Source organism: Sesamum indicum, linkage group LG1 (genome assembly GCF_026168435.1).
Source record: "Sesamum indicum cultivar Baizhima isolate 11 linkage group LG1, ASM2616843v1, whole genome shotgun sequence".
NCBI lineage: Eukaryota > Viridiplantae > Streptophyta > Magnoliopsida > Lamiales > Pedaliaceae > Sesamum > Sesamum indicum.
The window spans coordinates 7,265,637-7,284,061 of NC_142657.1; positions in this window are offsets into that span (position 1 = coordinate 7,265,637).

Sequence of the window (18,425 nt, forward strand, 5' to 3'; positions counted from 1 at the left end):
TATGTTTTCATGTATATTTATAATTTTCATGTAAATTTAGGAGTCCGGACATGAAATGCTGACCTTAGAAGTGATCTTAAAAATTAGAATTATATCAATCAATTGATATTTTTAGTCATATATATATAGAATGAGGTTTATATTATATATTTTTATAGTTCAAAAAACCCCTTCTGTATAAAATTGGGCGACACGGTTTAGACTGCGATTTTTCTATGAAAATACCTTTTTTTTTATATTTTTGTCCTTCTCTCACGTGTAATATATATAATATTATATATGATTTTAATAATTAAATATTATTTATATAATAATTATTTAATTAAAATATTATACTTTTTACTAATAATAAAATATTTTTTTATATATAATTAGTTAATTATTTATATTATAAAATATAATTTAATTAAAATTAATTATATATACAATTTAAAAAAAAGCAGCAGTCGTCGTCCAATGCAATGAGGGCGATGCCGGTTGGCCAGACTTGGGCGGCCGACGACGCCCAAATGGATGATGGGGGGAGGGAAGGGGAGGGGGGGAGGAAAGGTCACCGGGAGGGGGGGTTTTGGAGGCGAGAGGGGTGGGAACAAGGTGTTGGGAGAGTTATAATTGTTATTTTGATTTTTTTTATAAAATTTTAAATTTATATGTTATAAACATATTTTAATAATTATAAATTATATATTAATAAGCCTAGTTTGATTGGTAGACTAGAAGGGGTGTTTTCATCATTGTTTCTAAAAAAATAGACTCAAATTGACCAGGGGACGGTGTGATTATTTATTTGCAACATCGGGGTGATTTTTTATATTGAAAATTTTATAGGAGGATTTTTGATATTTTGTTACATCACAGGGATCAAAATGGATTTAACCCTATATTTTTATTGTTATAAGTGTAAAATTAAAATTTTATCAATATTTTTTGGACAATTCCTAATGGATTAAGTGTGGAAGTTTGAATGGTGTGTAATTTTAGAACTTTTTCGAAGAAAGTATAATTTCTCATTTTTAAGTTAATGTTGCTTATTATTATGTGGTTAATTTATTATATCTTTTAGTGGCTAGCTTCCTCATCAGTAAGGATATGCTTCGCCCACGGTCTAAGATACCGAATATCAATCGGCGATTGTCGTCTAGTATCTCCTTAGAGGTTCCGATAGTATGAGACAAACTCATCAGCAATCTCCCCTTGTTCCGTATGCGTGGTACTATTCTCATCATTTATCTGCAAGATTCTCCTCATCACTCGTCTCTGAGCAATCTTACGAAAGAAAATCCGGGAGCATTGATCTCCGTCCTTCATCCATTGCATCTTAGCTCTCTGCTGCAACATAATTTGTTTGAGTTTTGCCGCTTTTGCATATACAATCCGACAGTAGTGTTCCAGGCTTAAAAAGAGCTCATTCTGTTTGTTAGAGCTCACCAATTGTTGTGCCTCATCTTGAAATCCCTTGGCTAACGGGACATTTAACGTCAAATCCCATTATTCCTTCTTTGCAGCCGGAATACCGGTTTAAGGGCTTTCAATTTACGTGTCACCGCATACATAGGCACACCGACAACCTCATGGTACCAAATATTCTGCACGTTGGGGGTAAAATCAGGTGATATGGTAAGGTAATTATCAAATCGAAACATACCTCCGTTATGTTACTGTGTATCCCCATATAAATCAAGCGGCGAGTGGTCAGACGTCCGTGGTGTGAGGCAATGATAGGATGAGAAAACGAACCTGCCGTGTACGTGTGTAATTTTAGAATATTTTTTTTAAAATAAAAGTGTAATTCCCGAGCGATTTAACCCTAGAGTAATCATTTTTCAATTCTCTTCCATTAATCGTAACATATTATATTATTTAAAATTTCCTTATTTTGTCATTATATTTAGATTTAATGGTCACTTATATATTTTTATGAGTAGATCTCTTCTGAATGTGGTCTAATTATTTTTAATTTTTTTAATATTATGCTTATATATTTTTATTTATATTGTAGGTATTAATTAATTTTGTCAATTTAATTATTTTATTAATTAGTTATTATTGCATGTTTTTCTTATGTGCACATAACAAATAATATTTATAGTTCAACAAACAATTAAAATCATGGTTCTTTATATTTTTATTAATATTGTTCTTTACTAATTATTTTTTAATATTTACTAAAATTGCCTCTTATCAAATATGAAAAATCAGAGAAATTGAAATTTTATATTTATTATTTCTCATAGCTCCTCCTACTATGATAAAATCATGGATATAATACTTCTGAATTTACCCCAATATTAATAGTATTCTGAATGGGCGTTTATGTAAGTCAATATTATTATTTTATTTCTTGTATAAATGTCTTGCACTCAAAAATAATATTTTGTTTGAATAACTGCTAAAATTAAATATTATCTTCATAAACTAAAAAATATAATAAACATGTTATATGTATATTATCTTTTTCACACTGTTAATATTAAATTTATAAGTAGATGATTATAAAATACATAATTATATCCACAAATATGAAATTTAAAATAATGCTTAGTTAATTACTAAACAAAAAATATAGCTTATGAAATTCTTTTGAAAACAAAGTATATCAAATGATTATTCAGGACTTTCATCGAGGTATTGATGAATATTATATGAATTTATTTCAAAATTGATGGTATAGCCAAATTTGGGAGATTTTTCAAATATTTAGAAAAAAAAAAAAGTATAACAAAACCCAACGATGGGGCTGCATACCTAACTTAATTTTTTTTTCACTTTATATACTCTAAAAAATAAAATTAATTATTTAGAATTAAGAATAATTTATGTACAAAATTAAACTTAAAATTAAATGATAATATGAGTTTTGAAAAATCTACATGCATTTTATAAATTATATTCGTTGTATTATTTATGAATTATCATTATAATCATTTCATATTATTAGATATATATTTATTCGCTTTATTAGGCAATAAAAAAAAGAAAAAAATTGAATTTATTGTACAAAAAAATAAATAGTACATGTTTTAGTATATCTGTAAATATATATCTTATTTGTGTTTCTATATTTTTATGTATATTTATAATTATCATGTAAATTAGAAGTTTGGACATAAAATGCTGATTTTAGAACTGATTACAAATAATAATTTTTGAAATATAATAAATTATAAATAATGAGAATAAATATAATTATATAATATAATATAAGTATAAACTGTTATAATCCTATTATCATAAAACATCTAAATCGAAATCCAACTAATAATTTGAACATAAATTAATTAAATTACTACATATAAGTAATAATCTAGTATAATATGAAAAAAAGGTATAATTGTTAAAAAAAAAAAGTAACATGAAATATGATAAATTATTCTATTATAATGTTTCTCAACTCTATGTAAATAAATTAATTACAAAATATCTGTTAACTTAAATATCTGTTAACTTAAAAATTAATGAATTTGTAGTTTTCTATAGATATGGATTATATTTATTTGTCATCTAAAATTCTTAAATTTTGTACATACTTTATTAAATTTTTTTTATGTATTGATATTTTGAGAAAAAATAGGTCAGTTTTTTCATCTTTATTTTCATAATAACAATTCTAAATTAAATTTTTAATGAAATTGATTTAAACGTAAACTGATAAGTCGAACTCGACTACTATGGAACTAATAAAACTTATTTGAATTTAGATTATAAAAAAACTTATGAAAAGAAAGTTGAATGCAATTTCTGATTGATAGAACAATCATTCTAAAGTTAAAATATGATTTTCTTTAATTTTTGTTTTTATCTCGAATTTACGCTGAATGTTTAATTGAACAGTAGTGATCCATATTTGAAGAAAAAAAATATATTATATACATTTCAACGATATTTAATCTGCACTTGCTGATTATTTTATTAGTTGCAAGTTCATAAAATATTTTTAATAAATTAATTTAGTAATATATTTTAGTGATATCATTATAAAGAAATGTGTATAATTGTTTCATCTATTTTAATATGTGACTAAAGATTCATATCAGATCCAATTATTTTAGGTATAGAATGGCTAAGACATAATGAATATTTTACGGGTAGAGTTTGAGTAAAACATATATTTTTAATGCCTAGGAACTACTAGACTTGATAAATAAACCCCCTCCATTGGTGATTAATTGAGTCCAAATAATAATAGTACCATGCTTGGGTCACAAGTCCAGGCCCCAACACTCAAAGTAAACAAGAAACAAGCTTTTATTAAATTAGGCTATTTATCCTAACCCCAAGTGAACGGCCCCAAGTCGAATGAAAAAGTGAGAAATTCTAAAATTTTAGAAAGCAAACTGTGATAATTTAATATAATTTGACCATCTAAAATAAAATACTTGTTCCCGAAGGAAAGTGTGTTTTTGAATTAATTTGAAAAGTAACACATTACAAAAAAAATTATGCAAGAAGTAAAGTAAAACATCCGTATAGTTTCGACGGTAAAACATATTATTCCTGCTACAGTAAGAACTTTATATTAATAGGCTTTACATGATGAACAAGAACGAGATAATGAGAAAACGGGAAAATTGAACTGCAAAAAGATCAATACAATGAATAAAAAATCCTCGTTAAATTAAACATATACTCTAGATCTTTAAATATCGATTATCAATCATTCTCATCCCCAGCAGAAACAAGGCCTATTGTTTGCTGCTTGATGCATTACATTATTTATGCCCAACTGTTATGTCATGCATTCCTCCACTTTGAATTTATTGTAGTCTTCCTATTGCAGAGTGCGTATTTTCTTCCCATCAGTAGAGTACGTGTCAGAAAGTCAGTCCATAGAGTAAGCACAAACGAGCAGCAATTCACATTTATTTCTGTGACGGCACTGTTCTGAGCAGTAGGATTCCAACACCGGCGACAGCCAAAGAGTCCTGTGCTCCTCCTGTCTGATGTGTTCGTCCTTGAAGAGACCTTTTTTCCCCATTATATTCATGGAGGAGACTGCTCAGATTGTCGATCTGATGCATGATTTGACGTTGTCCTCGAGCAATACCTGTTTACAAATGAAGAATTGATTGATGGAGATCATTAGCAAGGAACAGAATTTGACATGTCTAATACTTGATGGAAGAGGTTAAACTACTAGAACCAATACGTAGCCAGTGCTCGTTGAGATCATTAAAATAAATCTTTTGAATGCTACAAGATGAATGAAAATTTAATTATTTAATTTATGAGATTATAAGATAAATGAAATAGTTGTAACATTCTCATTACAAATAATGATTTCTTAAATATAATAAATTATAAATAATGAGAATATAATATAAGTATAAACTGTTAGAATCCTATTATCGTAAAACATCTAAGTTGAAATCCAACTAATAATTTGAACATTAATTAGTTAAATTACTACACATAATTTAATAATCTAGTATAATACGAAAAAAGGTATAATTGTTTAAAAAAAAATAGTAACATGAAATATGATAAATATTCAATTATAATTTTATCTCAATTAATTTATGTAAATAAATTAATTATAAAATTACTTATCCGTGAACATTTATAAGGAAAAAATATAGCTTCCACATTTTTATAGTACTACCAAGTATCTTGAGGTGAATCTAAAATTTATAAGATTTGAAGTAATAAAAAGTTTTCAAATACAAATAATATAAAACATTATTAAATTACAATTTAAAACAATAATATTAACTTAATTAATTTTATTTTGAATATTATTATTGTTGGTAGATATAAAATTAAAATATGCTAATTGTAATCTAAAACATAATTAGGAGTTAAGTACAAATCTATAAAGAAATTCATTAATGGAAAATAAGATAAAGAAAATTAATTTGTACGTCTCATTTTATTTTTATTTAAAATTAATTTATAAACTTATTTTACTTTTATACTTTATTTTTCGAAGGACTTCAGTCATGTTTCTTTCTCTTTTGTAGTTAATTTTAGAATTAATAAATTTTGTATTTTATAGATATAATTATATCTTTTATAAAGGTATAATAAATTAACCACATAATAATAAGCAACATTAACTTAAAAATGAGAAATTATACTTTCTTTCAAAAAGTTCTAAAATTACGCACACCATTCAAACTTCCACACTTAATCCATTAGGAATTGTCCAAAAAATATTGATAAAATTTTAATTTTTTTACACTTATAACAATAAAGATATAGAGTTAAATCCATTTTGACCCCTGTAATATAACAAAATATAAAAAATCCCCCTATGAAATTTTTACTATAAAAAATCACCTATATGTTACGAATAAATAATCACACCGTCCCCTGATCAAAATTTGAGTCTATTTTTTTAGAAACAATGATGAAAACACCCCTTCTAGTCAACCAATTAAAGTAGGCTTATTAATATATAATTATATTAATTCATAATATATAATTTATAATTATTAAAATATATTTATAATATATAAAATTATTAAAATATGTTTATAATATATACAATTAAAATTTATAAAAAAAATTAAAATAACAATTATAACCCCCCTCCAACACCTTGTTCCCACCCCTCTCGCCTCCAAACCCCCTCCCCCTCCCCCCCTCTTCCTCCTGGTGACCTTTCCTCCCCCCTCCCCTTCCCTCCCCCTCCCTCCATTTGGGCGTCGTCGGCCGCCCACGTCTGGCCAAACGGCATTGCCCTCATTGCATTGGACGACGGCTGCTATTTTTTCTTAAATTGTCTATATAATTAATTTTAATTCAATTAAAATAATATTTTATTATATAAATAATTAACTAATTATTATATAAAAGAATATTTTATTATTATTTAAAAAGTATAATATTTTAATTAAATAATTATTATATAAATAATATTGAATTATCAAATTCATATATAATATTGTATATATTACAAGTGAGAGAAGGACAAAAATATAAAAACAACGGTACTTTCATAGAAAAATCGCAGTCTAAACGCGTGTCGCCCAATTTTGTAAGGAAGGGGTTTTTTGAACTTTATTTTATATCATAGCGGGAGTATTTAATACTTTAATTTCATAGGGAGTTTTTGAACATTCCTATTATTATAGGGGGGTCTCTGAATTTTTCAATAAAAATATATAATATAAATCTCATTCTATATATATATGACTAAAAGTATTAATTGAGTGATGTAATTCAATTTTTTTTTTTGGTAAAGGTAAGTTTCATTAAGTTAATAATAGTACAGTACAACAGTCAATTGGCTATCCCTCGACAGACCAAGGGATACGCCATAGTCTATAAAGAGCACATGTACTAATGGACCTAGGTAGATTCACACTCAAAATCCTCTGTCTAATATCGTCAACTATAAAAGAAGCCAATATCTTTTCTGAATGTTCAATCTGTTGGAACCGTCTCGAGTTTCTTTCCCGTCATATATGGTAAACAAATGACCCAAGTAGCGCTCTATATGGAATATTGATGATATGTTTCTCTCTCCATTTTCTAGTTGCCCATTCCACATCCCTTGCCCATTCTATATAGGGCCACGCGAATCGAATAATTTGTTGTAGTACTGCAAGACATCGTCTACTGAATCAACATCGAAGAACAAGTGGGAATGTGTCTCGTCTGGCTCCCCATCACAAAGAATACACCCTCCAAGGTGTGCGAGCCAAGGTTTATCCGTCGTCGGTAATTTTTCCTGAATAGCTATCCATAAGATAAAGGAATATCGTGGAATCTTCAACGAACCCGAAAGTAGTGAAATCCATCCTACTTTTGGTTAAGGTGGGCAAAGAAGCTGGTACAGAGCTTGGGCGGTGGGACGCCCATCGAAAAACCGCCAAATGATTCTATCCTCACCACCATGAATCAGGGGTAATGTGTAGATAATCTGAAAGCATTCCAAATCCGTAATGAGAGGCCAGTGCCATTGGCCGTCAACTATAACCATATGAAGCTTGGTAGATTCATTAAGCCCAAGTAATCTCGGCCCACGTGGAAATCTAGTAATCACGGATCCAAGATGATGCCATGGATCCTTCCAAAGATAGAAGCTTCTCCCATCTCCAATTTGCAGCTCCACCATTGGTTGGATGAGGCTGCGTAGTCGAAGCATCTTTCTCCAAGTCCACGATCCTCCCTTCTCATCAACTGTCCAAATGCAATTATTTCGAAGTCGTCCACGCTATAGCCACTCAACCCAGATAGACGTTCGGTCACATTTAATGACGTCACACAATTTCTTTGTCATTAGGGCTTGGTTGAGTATACCAATATCTTTAATACCCTGTCCCCCTTGCACCACCGGTTTGCAAACATCTTTCCACACAACTTTGGCATATCCTGTGCCTGAAGTGCCTTTCCAGAGGAACAATCGTAGGCGTTTCTCCACTTTCTTAATAACCGCCTTCGATAATATGAATGCAGAAGCTCAATGATTTGTACCCGACCGACATATGATAATGACATTCTCTCCCATCCAGCAATACGAGTGTCAATTTTAGATAAAAGGGGCTGACAATCAGAGATAGAAAGCCTAGATGAGATTAGAGGTAGGCCCAAGTACCTCATTGGGAGGTGCCCCTCCTGAAAGCCCAAGATCGACAGTAGTTGTTCTTTACTTTCTTGTGCAGACCAGGAGATAATTAGGTGACTCTTTTGAATATTCAGCAAGAGGCCCGACCATTCTGCAAAACTGTCCAGTCCCACCTTTAGGGTTCTAACCGAGTCCTTGTCAGCTTTACAAAAGAGGATGAGATCATCTGCGAATCCCAACTAGAATATCCTCGCTGGCTCACTCTTCCAGTGGAATGTGAATCATAAATCCTGCTCAATTAATTGTGAAAGTCCCAAATGCAACACCTTCCATAACAAGCACAAACAAGTAAGGAGACCCCTGCCGAAGTCCCCTCGCTCTAAAGAACCCAAGGAGAGTTCCGTTAAGACCAATCGAAAATGAGGCCGTCAAAACACACTCCTCAATCCATCTAGTGAATGTTGGTGGAAAACCGGAAAGGTGCAAAGTCGTTACCAGGAAGTCCCACTCAACTATGCCATATGCCTTTCTAATATCCACTTTCAATGCGCATCTTGGGGGGAGTCGCGCCTGATTATATCCCGTAAACAGTTCTTGGGCTAGCATAATGTTGTCACCAATGCTTCGTCCCGGAATGAATGCTGCCTGACAAGGGCTAATTAACATGTCCAAAATTACGCTCAGCCGTCGAACAAGTAATTTAGCAATGATTTTATATAAAACATTACAGCATGAGATGGGTCTAAAATCACTTACAGACATAGAAGTATGAACCTTTGGAATCAGAGCTAAAAGTGTAGAGTTGACTTGCTTAAGGAATCTCCCCGTAGAGAAGAAATCCAGTACCGCCCTTGTCACCAAGCAACCTTATAAAATCCTGACGAGTAGCCATCAGGGCCCGAAGCCTTATCCTCTGCAATATCGAACACGGCTAACTTCACTTTCTCTGGTGAGAATGGTGACAGTAGGTGGCTAGCCTCTTCATCAGAAAGTATATGCCTCGCCCATGGTCTAAGGTAGTTAATGTCCACTAATGTTCGACATCTGTTACCTCCAAGGAGGTTCTGATAATAAGATACAAACTCATGCACAACATCCCCTTGATCCGTGTGAGTGGTACCATGCACATCATTAATCTACAAGATTTTCCTCGCCGCCCTCCTATGAGCAATGAAAACCCTAGAGCATTGATCACCATCCTTCATCCACTGCATCTTGGCTCTCTGTTGTAGCATAATTTGCTCAGTCTTGGCTGCTTTTGCATACACCATCCGGCAACAATGTTCCAGGTAAAAGAAGAGCTCATTCTGTCTGTCCGAGCTCACCAATGTTTGCGCCTCATCGAGAAAACCCTTTGCCAATTGGACATTACGAGTCTAGTCCCCCTTGTTTCTCTACTGTCTGAAGACCTGTTTTAGGGCCTTGAGTTTACGTGTCACCGCATACATAGGCACACCAATCACCTCATCCTGCCAAATATTCTGAACACTAGGGATAAAATCCGGCAAATTGGTAAGGTAATTATCGAACCGAAACATACCTCCATTATGTTGCGGTGAATCCCCATGAAGGACAAGCGGCGAGTGGTCGGATGTCCGGCTTAAAAGACTATGATATGATGAGGTAGGAAACCTCGCAAACCATCGGTCATTAGAATTCGATCCAGTCTCTTCTATAAACTCTGTGTTGTCGTACTGCAGTTGTGCCATGTGTACCATTCTCCTTGCATGGGCAGTGGTAACCCGACCTCCTGAATCCCAGATTAAATTCTTCCATAGCTATCCTTATATCTCCTGATATTCCGCAAACCTCATTTAGATCACGGACAGCATTGCCCCTCCCAACAGCCATAGGTCATTTGAGCACTGCGGTGCCAATGTCCCAAATGTATGCCATAGAGTCCGTCTATCAATCACCTTAGAGGCACCATAGGCGGTAGTAATCATACAAGATTCATGGAGTGCTTTAATAGTAATACGACAGTGAATAAATTGTTCGCCCAGATCAAGAATATGAACATCCAATAAATTATCATCCCAAGCAATCCAGATACGATTTCCAAAAGAGGCATAGTCTACAAACCATTTCCATTGAGGTAACAGAAATGACTGAATATGCATGACATTAGTAATACGAACTCGAGTTTCAAGAATGCCCAAGAAGTGTAACCTGTACTCAGAGACGAGATCCTTTAATGCGAGCTGATGGTCTCGTTTGTTCAGCCCACGGACATTCCACACGGCTAGATCAACATGGATCACGTCTAGTGGGGCTGCATGTGTTAAGACCCCTAGGTGGCTCATCTGTGTCATCAAGGTAGTGTAAAAAACATCAAAGGCATTATATAAAACTACTGCTTTACCCCTATCGTTGTGTTTGTCGGCATTGTGTTCCTTATGCTTGTCATCCTCGTCTTTTCTCGAAGCTCCAACTCCTGTACTATCAATATTCGAAGCCTTCCTATTGTTTTCAGTGGCCGGTGGTGGTTGGGAAACGTTAACTTTCGGTATATACAAAAGCTACCGAAGGTTTAGTGGGTTTGAGGGGTTTGTTCAGTTCACAATCTTTTGTCATATGACCGATCGTCATGCAGCTCGTACATTTTGGGGGGAGTCATTCGTATTCAACATCAATTTTACACGGTGTTTCCCTTTCATCCTCATTCGGTGTCATGATTATAATATGTTTTGTCAGCTTCTGTGTAACGTCTAACATCACGCATACACGAGCAAAATCCAATCTCGTGCATGCCCTCGTTATCGCATCTGGGTAGAGGGGTTTACCCACTCCACTTGCAACAATACTCAACCCTTCCATTGTCCAGTATCCATAGGAAGGTGCCGAAGTTTAATCTAGATAGGTATTTGTGTATGCTTCAATTTCCTCATAGCCATGCCCGATTCCCACTTCTGTAGTACTATTGGCTGCCCTTGGAACAACTATGGACCCCCTTCTATCACCTCCTCTATATCAATGACAGTTTTAAATTGTAAGAAGAAAAAGCCATTAGTTGTCACTGTTACCTCACGCAGAGCGGGCCATACCGACTGAGCGTATTCATTCAAATGATGGAAATACGGCCGCTTTCCTAGAAAGTATCCAACTGCAGTAGTTTTCCAACGCTTAGCTCCATCACACACAATATCCAAAGATGGGCGAACCACAACCTCCCCATTTTGCATTATTGAGGCAATATATGAGAGCATTTTCCGGGACGAGTTTGAAAACTTGGGCAATTTTGTCATCACCTTCCGAGTTCAATGCAATGGAATATTGCCAATGAATAACCCCGTAGAAGCTCGATTCGCAAACGAAGGAGTTGTAGTTTTCTTGCAAATATCCAGTGTGACATCATCGAAGACATCAGCAGAGTCAGCAGTTACATTAATGGTGACATCAGTGGTGACATCACCAAGTTTAGGGCTTATGCCTTGGGACACCTCATCAGCCATCCCATCTTCCACCTCCACACATTTTTCCACGTCAGCATCTCGTACAGCCACTCCTTCCACATCAGCAACCGTCGCCGGCCGTCGAAGTACCACCCCCAGGTCAGTTTTCCGACCTACAGCCGGCATCGTTCCGTTCACAGTAGTTTTCCGTCGGAAAAAACACAGATTTTGCACCCATAATCTGTCTGCCTGATTCTTGCGTTAATCTCCTTGTTGCCGGCCGAAAAACTCGCCGGACTGCCTGTCGCAATCCTTTGACGAGAGGTGGTTCGTCTTCAGGCCGCAGCAGCGTGGTTCGCCGGCGAGACGTTTCGACTCCTGTTCGTTCCTCCCACCTTCGTTTCAGTTCCATGAGTGATTTCTTGGAGTCCTCATCTCCATCATCAACTACGACATTAGCTAGGTGAAGAAACTCTGCCATGGGGAAGGTTTTCTCTGCGCATCCGTCATTAAAGGAGCTCAAAGAGTCGTTGGAAAACCCTAATTTTTTTTTTGGCGCATTGTATTCTCATCAAACATGGCCAAGATCGCGTCTTTAGGCAATGGGTAGTCTCCCCTACCATCAGCGATCCGATCATCATCGTTAGCCATGGCCAAAACTGCCGGTGTCGTTTCATCTTCCTCAAGCGACTTTTCTTCTTCTGCGGCAGCGCGAAACCCTAATTTTGGGGAAGACGAACCAGCCTGAAAATCAACGTTATTTCCAGCCAAAAAACCGCCCTTACCTTCCCCAAGCCCATGTGAGTGTGAAAGAGGCAATAACTCGCCGGTTTCCGCCATTGAACAGCCACCCATCACTTCGTCTTCCTCGGCGCAAAAATGCGATTTGTCTTCAATAACCTTCATGGCGTCTTCCACGCTCTCTGCCGTCAACGTTCGCCCCATCTCCGGCGTCAGTTTCCTCGTCGCCGGCCGGCGGGAGTGGAGTTAATGCAAGAGAAGTGCTAGTGTGTGAATTTTTTGGTGTGCTAGTGTGTGAGACTCCTAATTTTACATGAAAATTATAAATATTCATGAAAATATATAAACACAAATATGATATATAATTACAGATATACTAAAACATGGACTATTTACTTTTTTGTACAATAAATTCAATTTTTTTCTTTTTTTTATTGCCTAATAAAGCGAATAAATATATATCTAATAATATGAAATGATTATAATGGTAATTCATAAATAAACAACAAATATAATTATAAAATACATATAGATTCTTTAAAAGTTCTATTATTATTTAATTTTAAGTTTAATTTTGTACATAAATTATTCTTAATTCTAAATAATTAATTTTATTTTTTAGAGTACATAAAGTGAAAAAAGAAAAGGAAAACTAAAGGTATGCAGTCCCATCGTTGGATTAATAATATGATTATAATTATAAATTTAACAAAATTAAGTAATAGCTACAATATAAATAGGAATATATAAGCATAATATTAAAGAAATTATGAATAATTAGAATACATTCAAATCTACTCATGAAAACAATAAGTCACCATTAAATCTAAATATAATGCAAAATAAGGACCAAATAACTTATCCACCTCAACATATCAAATAATATAATATAATATGATTAAAGAAGATAATTGAGAAATGATTAATCTAAGGATCATTATACTTATATCGCTTTTAAAAATGGGAATTACACTTTTTTTCAAAAAAAAAAAATTCTAATTTGACCCTCTATGTTAAGGATTGGACGAAAAATATTGACGATAGCAAAAAAGTTACACAAATTTTACCCCCTCAATCACATTTATATGTAATATGTTTGTGCTTATCATATATTAACTTCATTTTATATACATAACCTATATTCATCCTAAGTACAAAAATATACATAAAAATATTTAATGACTGACGAAATTCAAAGTTTATATAATTTTTATTTGCCAAGGTCAACATTTTACGTCGAAATCATATCGAAAAAGGTAAAATCATATCGAAAAAGGTAAAATATAAATGAAAAATTTTGACAGAACATTTAAGTATAATTTCAAAACTTAATAATATACAAGTAAAATTATGTTTCATAAAATTTAATTTTCAAGACCACTACCTAACCAGATAAATATTCTTTTTGCCCATAATTTAATAAAAAATTGAAAAACATGGAATATTCTCTCTCCTATTTTCAAATTATTTATTTTAATATGAAATAAATAAACTTTTAAATAGAATTTGAGATAAAACTTTTACTTGAATTAGATTATTATTGAAAATATATTAATGAACTTTGACAATTAAGAAATAAAAAGTTAGAGAACTTGTAATTTTAATAAATATTTGCCACAAATTGTAATAAATGAAATAAGAATTTTAATAAATTAAAAATTAATTTCTATTTACTAAGTGTATTGCAAAACATCCAAAGCAAGGATATGTAGTAATATTACTCTGAACATATATTATAATTTTTCAATAAATTGAAGTTTTATTTTAATGTAAATAAATTAGTTTTTTTTTAATTTTTTATGTTATTCAAAATCAAAATTGAAAGTAATAATATTAGCTTACATATAAAATAAAAAACTGACTTATCCATCTAAGTTTTTTTCTATTAAAAATTAACACAAAAGATATCATTTAATTATTAAAACCACTACCTAACAAATTATTACTTTAAAAATTATAAAATTTATTTATTATATACACGTAGAAATACCACAACAACTAGTGCAAAAAAATAAATACCCACATAATAAATTAACAAAATCAATTAAAAGGAACATGACAAAACAAGGAACAACTAACTTTGAAATTATTAAGTATGACCATATAGACGATTTATTTAATTCGATCTTCATCTTTTTTTATCCCCTAATAAAGCGAAAAAATATATAATAATATCAAGAATATGATTATAATTACTATTCATAAACAATATATATAACTATATAATATGTATGTAGACAATTTTAGTACATAAATTATTCTTAGTCTAATTAATTACTTTTTTTAGTACAGAAAGTGCACAAAAAAAATAAAAAAAAAAGTTATTTTATTATTTTATTATTTTAGCCTTTAATATAATATGCATGTAAATAATTTTTTTAAAAGTCCTATTTTTTTAGAGTACAAGAAGTGAAAATAAATGTCATGGTCACGTGGTCCAAATATTTACATATAAAATTATTTTTGACTTTTTTTATTATATATTTTTCACAAGCTACTGTGTTTTATCTAATATAATTTTTTATCTCTAATGTTTACAAATTCTTACGGATTTGATCAAATTTCAAACCAAATCTATAAAAATTTATACACAATAATGTTAATGTTTATTATGTACATGACGATTAGTTCATAAAAATTATTTAGTTATTATTATGGATTAACAAATTAATGAAAGAAATAACTAAGTTGCCATTAAAACTTTATTAAAAAAATAAGCAACTAACTTGACATAATTAATGAATAAATTTAGGATTAACTTAAAAATAAAAAATTACATTTTCCTCCAAAAAGTTCTAAGTTACACACGCTGAAACTTTCATTGTTTTAAGCTTAACCCTTTTTCGTTAGAAATTGATCCAAAAATATTGATAAAAAATATTACACTTATAAAAATAAATATAGAATGATATTAACATCATCTTATATATATATATATGACATGTCCCCAAAACAATTAATTAAATGACGTAATATCAGTTATAAGGCCATCATTTTATATCCTAACTCCTAACCCTAAATGAGAACTATAAATACAATAAATTCAATTATAATTACAAATATAATAACCATATGGACTATTTATTTATTTTGTACATTAAATCAATTTTCTTCTTTTTTTATTGCCTAATAAAGCAAATAAATATCTATCTAATAATATGAAATAAAGATAATTCATAAATGACATGACAAATATAATTATATAAGGCATACAGATTTTTTAAAAGTAAGAATCAAAAACATGTAATTTGTCCTATAGCATTGATACACAGAGAATAAAACAAAGAAAAAACCATAAATATAATTTACCCTATATGTAACAATATAATAATATAAAAATATTATTAGTAGTATATAATAAATCACAAAATACTAATATAATTTTAAACAATTTATGTACAATTAATTCAATTTTCTTATTCTAAGTACGCAAATAAATATGTTTTTGTTTCTATAGTAAATTATATATAATATAAAAAAATATAATTGTATAATATAATACGAATGTAGACAGTTTCTTTAAAAATAATTACTTTAACATTCAAAAAATACAAATAAGTGCCTTGGTCACGTGGTTCCAAATATTTACATATAAAATTAATTTTGACTTATTTAGCCATTGATGTGATTTTTTATCTTTTAACTTTTACAAATTCTTACGAATTTGGTCAAATTTCAAACCAAATTTGTAAAAATTTATAAACATTCAAATTCAAAATCATTAAATCATAAATAATGACAACAAATATAATTATATATATGTGTGTGTGTGTGTAACAAGCCTATAAATAATTGATGTCTTACTACTTAACATATATATTGCATTAAAATATTTGGTCTACTTAATAATTTTTCTAGCAATATGTAATTTCTAAATCATTAAATTCTTAATTGATCTCTAAATTAAATAATCAATTAAAATTTTAAGTTGTAGCACTCCAATTCGTTCCATCAATTTTAAAATATTTTTTTTCCACAACACGACAAATAAAATAAGAAATTTAATTAATAAGTCAAAAAAATATAAAATAAATAAAATAATGGTGACTTTCTCAGTACAAATAATTTTTAATATATAATAAATCATAAATAATTATTATTATGCAATATAATTTGCATATAAACCATTTTCGTTGGAATCCAATCATCATATAACATCAAAGTTAGAATTCAACTACTAACTTGATTTTACATAAATTAACTAATTACAAAGTTAGTATACACAATTTAACAATATATTATTATAAGAGATAATTGTCATCACAAAAAAGAAGAAATATAAAAAATGACAAATATTATCTCCATTATCTTATGCAAATAAATTAAATACTAAAAGTTAATTATAAAATTATTTAATGGCACTCATAAATGAAGAAATATAATAGCAAATTATTTACAAATTTATAATATACGCAATAACTTAGTATTCTTTTTATTTACAGTTATATATATATTATTATATTATACAATTAATAAAAGTGTGAACACCACTTATGTATTATTTCAATTATATACCCGTTTAAATAATAAATGAGAGTGTATGAGGATAGATCAATTCTCACCTTTTTGGCTGGAAGGTTTTGTTCAACAACTGTATTCATCACCCTCCAATTCTTATGCTGTCAAAGAGTTGTATAAACAAGGAGGAAGTTATTTCAACGTGGGTCCAAGCACTCAAGCAAGAACACAATCTCTACCACAGGAGCAAATTAATTTTACAAGAGTTCTATAATATGTTACTTGACTATATATGCTGTGAACAAAAAAGTTGAAAATGGAGAACAAGAGAGTTTCAGCAGCAAAAAAGTAAATATGCAAGGTGGTAGAACACAAAGGCTATTATTACTACAAAAATTAAATCAGAGTAGCAAAAACAATGAAGAAATATGCTTCAATTAGTCAAAAATCCAAAAAAATGAGAACCCAGCAACACAACATTGGGTGTCAAATGATAAAAAAGATATGATAGCATATATAGTCACCTGCACCACGGAACACCAATACTAAAGCACTTCCGGGAACATCACCATGGTCTTCTCACCAAGTGTAGCAAATGTAACTGAAAGAAAATTATGTGATGAACTTCATTAGAAGAGTTTAAAAGAAAGATGGAACACAAAAAAGAAAGAAAAAGAAAGAAATATAAAGTGCAATGAACAATGTCATCAACTAATCCTGAAAATATGAGCATCTCAGTTCTCGCACTTTCAAACTGACTAAAACTTCGCATTATGTTAGCAACAATAGTAGCGGACGGTTCAGTGGCAGGAGTTGTTGGTTGGACCACACACATGCAACAGGAAAGGAGGGTTGCAAGAAGAGGTATTCCACCATCTCTCTCAAGCTCTTCAGCATTCAATGATGAAGACTCGCACCTGAAAGTTAAATGGAAATAGCATAAGCAAAAGTACATTTACAAAGTACTTATCTAAAGAAGAATGATATTGAAATTAAAGGGAGATGATGAATTTACGTCAACCAAACAAGCTCCCAGGATGCAACTAGAAGATGTGCTCGATCAGAGGAAAGAAAATTGTTATCATCCTTGTCCACTGTAATGGCACTTAAGAGCATAGGATATTGAATGGCACCAATACATTCCCATATCGCCTATATAGAATACACTGGCCCTTTAAGAGAAGCAACAACCTCCAAGTCTGGGGACCTTGCAATCCTTCCATGCTCAACTAAGGGAGAGGAATCAGAAAGCAGTAGATCACTAAAAAGAAAATATGAAACATGGAACTCAAATATGAAGAAATACAACCAATTAAAGAGGATTG